The sequence below is a fragment of the Ailuropoda melanoleuca genome, chromosome 5, assembly GCF_002007445.2.
Source record: "Ailuropoda melanoleuca isolate Jingjing chromosome 5, ASM200744v2, whole genome shotgun sequence".
NCBI classification, from domain to species: Eukaryota; Metazoa; Chordata; class Mammalia; order Carnivora; family Ursidae; genus Ailuropoda; species Ailuropoda melanoleuca.
The window spans coordinates 77,152,854-77,157,685 of NC_048222.1; positions in this window are offsets into that span (position 1 = coordinate 77,152,854).

The window sequence follows — 4,832 nt, forward strand, 5'->3', positions numbered from 1 at the left end:
CTTTTTTCAAGTCTACTCATCATCTTGACCATTGTTGCTCTGAATTCCATTTCTGATAATTGGGATACATCCATATGTATTAATTCTGTGGCAGAGGCCACAGACTCATTATCTTTTCTTTGCTGGGGGGGACTTCTCCTTCTCGTCATTCTGATGATGAGAAAGTGCGGGGTTGTACAGAGCCCAAGTTATTGACTGGGACCCAGGCCATGCGCCCTTGTTTTATAGAGATCTTAGGGATGTGGGCTTCTTCTTTAAAGATTTTATTTATTTATTTGAGAGAGAGAGACAGACAGACAGCAAGAAAGGGAACCCAAGCAGGGGAGTGGGAGAGGAAGAAGCTGGCTCCCGGTGGAGAAGCCCAATGAGGGACTCCTTTCCAGAACGTTGTGATCACACCCTAATCCAAAGACAGGTGCTTAATGACTGCGCCACTCAGTCACTCTGGGTTGTGGGCTTCTTGATTTTTCAGCCTGCCTTCTGGGGGAGGGGCCTGCCGGCCAGTACTCAAAAACCATGTTTGGGTAGAGTCTCCATGTCCCCTGCAAGGGGGGATGGGGATGGGCTCCCTGTGAGTCGGTATCCGGGCTTTTGTTCTCTGGCGGCTTTCCCTGGCGGTTTGCTATGCCTCTTCTGAGGGTCAGAGCAGCAGCGGCTGAAATTCAGCCTCTGTCTCAGAACAGAGGGATCGCAGATCGTTCACCACTGGTGTTCTGGCCACTTTAACTCTGTTTCTGTTGGTGCTGCTCAAACCTGCAGCATCCCTGGCTGGGCGCCCCACACCCGGCGTCCAGGGCCAGCGCGTCTCTGTCCTTTGTGTTTCCAACCCCGCCAGCCGCCAGTCACCAGCCACCCCGTGCACGCTGCCGGAGCTCCTGGAGCTCCCGGTCTCAGCCTGAATCCAGTGAGCACACCGGAGCTCCGGAGCTCCGTGAGATGCTTGGTGGCGCACGCTCCCAGCTCTCGGACTCAGTCTGCTGTTTCCATGGTGCGGGTCCACCCGCTCCCTGGTGCAGGTGGCCCGCCAGCCGCCAGCCGCCCCGCGCATGCTCCCGGAGCTCCCCTTCTCAGTCTGCTGTCTCGCGGGTGCCGTCCGCGAGTCCACCTGCTCCCCCGTGCAGGTGGCCCGCCAGCCGCCAGCCGCCCCGCGTGCGCTCCCGGAGCTCCCATTCTCAGTCTCCTGTCTCGCGGGTGCCGTCCGAGTCCTCCTGCTCCGCCGTGCAGGTGGCCCGCCAGCCGCCAGCCGCCCCGCGCGCGCTCCCGGAGCTCCCGTTTTCAGTCTGCTGTCTCAAGCGTGCGGATCCGCGGTCCGCCCACTCCCCCGTGCAGGTGGCTACTGCTTCCCGGCGCCCAGACACGGCGGCTCCCTCCCCCTTCTGTTTATCTTCCGATATCTGTGCGCGGTTTCACAGCTCCCTGCTTCGTACCTCGATACTCAGCGCTGGAGATGTTCATTTGTAGAGATCCAGATGTATCTTCCTGCGTCTCAGGCTGATTCCGTGGATGTTCCTGCTGGTCTGGTACCTATCCAGCTCAACTCAGAGGACCAGCTGAAAAAGGGGTCCCCTACTCCTCTGCCATCTTAACTCCTCCCTGGACCACATCTTCTTAATGCAGTCATCTGTTGAAGGGCATCTTGGCTCCTTCCACGATTTAGCATTTTTCAATTCAAATGAGTAGATTAATGCACATTTTGGAAATATTATTAAAAATCACTGAGTAATATATTATGGAATTTTTAAAACAGCTTACTAAGAACAGTCAAATCAAAATTAAACTGGTAACAAGCTAATGTAGTCTATTCCTGTAATTTTTTTTTGAGAGGATGAGTGTGCGTGTGCACGCATGTGAGTGGGTGGGGAGGGAGAGAGGGAGAGGAAGAAAGAGAATCTTAAGTAGGCTTCATGCCCAGTGTGGAGCCTGATGGGTGGGGGCTCAATCTCATGACCCTGAGATCATGACCTGGGCTGAAATCAAGAGTCTACACTTAACTGACTGAGACACCCGGGCACCCCTATTTCTATAATTTATAAGAACAATAATAAATCCATATATCATTTCTCAAACTACTTAATTTGTAATAATGCAGTGTGATTTATAGAAAAAAAAAGAAAGAACGTGTTACCTATGAAGCAAGAAGTGTAAAACTCCTGGTAGTCCTTTGGTAAATGTCTGGGCATGTGTGAATTGAATTTGCCTTTCAGTTTTTGAAAATCATTAAATAAGAAATATGTATATAACTTCAAAAATAATGCCATCAATTTTGTGAGATATCAAGATCAAGGTTTTTCCCATATATTTAATAAAAGAGAAAGGTATATACCTGTAACAACAAATTGGTGTTGCAGCTAGAATATCATTTTATTTTTTTATTAATCAGAGTTAGAAAATATTAGGCATTTCATAAGAAAAAAATAAACTGATAACTAAGTGGAATAAATATTTTGTGATACAATTTGATAAAATAGGTCTTAACTAGCTTACTGAATAACACACACTGAATTTAAAAGGAACCAGGTGAAGCTTTTTCCACAGGATTTATCATTTGGTAGCCCTTGAAAACATTCCCATTATGTTTAATAGAATTTGTGTCACTAACCTTACTGTTTCAGCTGTTCCAAGGAGCTTTTCTTTCCATATAATGACACTTCCCAAGTATGAGTATTGAGAATAGCTGAACATAATTGCTTGTGATTAAATTTGTGAAAAAGGAGACATTTTTAGCATTCAATATTTCTTACCAATTCTCTCATTGCTTCGTTCTCACCATTTTCTCCCACAACAGCAAAGTATTCTTTGACAAAAGTCAGGGCTTGGGAGAGGTGAGGCCATTAAACAGAACTGTCATCATACCCATTGTCTTTGCCCTCCCCAAAAGGGCTAACACATCCATTTTGATCACTGTGCTTCGTCCCTAATAGGAAAATGTATAAAATCAGGAAGAAGAGGAAGCTGTCCCATGAGTTTCCCTTATTCAAGGAGGTTTGTCTTCCCGGAGGCATTCACCCCTTAGAATGGTGTCCCAGACCGAAGTTTGGAAAGGATGAATGCATTGGTTTTGTAAAGTAGGAAAGGATTTTCATGTAGTGGGCAGTGAGGAGGAGAGCAAAGAGAACCTAAGCTGGTACCTGGAGACTATGGAAGTCGAGGACCAAGAAATTAATTCCCTTAAAACTATCAGTATAGCCACCCCTGGAACTAAAAGCTTAGACTTCCTGATGCCACAACTTCACCCCCACTCTTCAGAAGATGGGCTAAAAAGTGGTTCATGCTGAAGAGAGGGATCAATGCAAAGGGAGGCCATAGTCCTTGGACCTCCAAGTCTTCAAGATGTGGCTGGAAAGGTGGTGGTTCTCTAGCCATCCCTCTGCTGTCTGGGATGTGGTAGAAGAGGAAGGAAGAGAATGGAGAACGAATAAGGGAGGGGGAAGAAAATAAAGCAAAGAAAGTTTGTGGAACAGAAAAGGATGGAATTAAAAGTTCAAAATTAGCATCCCAATTTCTTCTCTCTCCTGTTCAAACACTAAGTAGTATATATGTCGGAATAAATAACAAGCGCACAGGAAATGAAGATAGAGTTCATTGTAATCAAGAACTCCACAGGGAAAGAGAACTGTTTCTAGGCTCCTTCATCTGGGTCTGAGACCTCTTGCTGCTTAAGTGGATATGTTAACTCCTAAATTACAGGGTGCAGGGGCTACCTTTCTCCAATGACTCAGAGAGCAAATATGCTGTTCTACTTTGCTTCACCTTGACCAAACAAACAAGCATAGGATGGGCATGCTTTTTAAAAGTCATCTTTAATGATAATGATGATGTTCGCATTGTTAATAAGCCATAGGTATGTCAGTAAGCATTACCTATTTTGATACTTCAAGCTTCCTTCCTGCTATGAAGGAGATAAGGACCCTCTTCAGGGAGGCCTGTCTGAGATATAGGTATGCCATAGAAACCCCTGGTGATCTTTTGCTTTTGAAAAGGAATGAAATTTTCCACTTGACTGTGAGGTGGGGTTCTGGAAGTGGAGAGTCAGGGGATAAGTGAGGGGGCTCCTTAAGCACATAATCTCAGCCAATGACAAGCTCCAAGACACTCCAAGCATTAACACCAAAGGTTTGGAGGGGAAACAATTTTCCCATGGTTGTCATAATCAAACTAAGTCAATAAGGTGAGCCATAGAGTCCATCAATCAGTGGGACCTTATTGTGTACCCACTGTGTACCCAGACTTGGCTGCTCTGAGGACCAGGAGACTTGGTCACTGCCCTCATGTTACTTAGAGCCTCATTCTTAGCTCAATGTGATTTCCAAAGATTCTCATGGCCACCACACCATAGGCACACTTTCTGTTTTATTCTGATTTGCGTGTGTAAGTCAACCTGTACACATCTGTGTATAAGACTGTTACAAGTGGCCGTGTATCAGCATGACTGCATGTAGGCACATGCATCCATACATACAGTTGTATATGTATGTATTTGTCTCTATGTATATCTTTATGTTTGTGTGACTGTGACTGTGTTTTTTGTGCCAGTGTGTGTAAGTGGGGTATATGTGTGTGTTTATATATGTGTGTATGCATATATACATACTTGCCTATGTATCCTGAAGTTCTTCAACCCACCTGATAAACAGACCTTGTACAATATCTTCTTATCTTGCCTGGCTTATCAAGGTTGCTATTAGAGAGAGAATTACATCTGTGCTGAAGAACAAAACATCTATAGTACTATCTGTTGGTAATCTCTCCCCTGCTGCCTGCACTTCACTGGTCTTTTTCTTAGTTGATCACAACAAAACAGACCCTTCCACCTCTCACCAGGAAATGCCCAA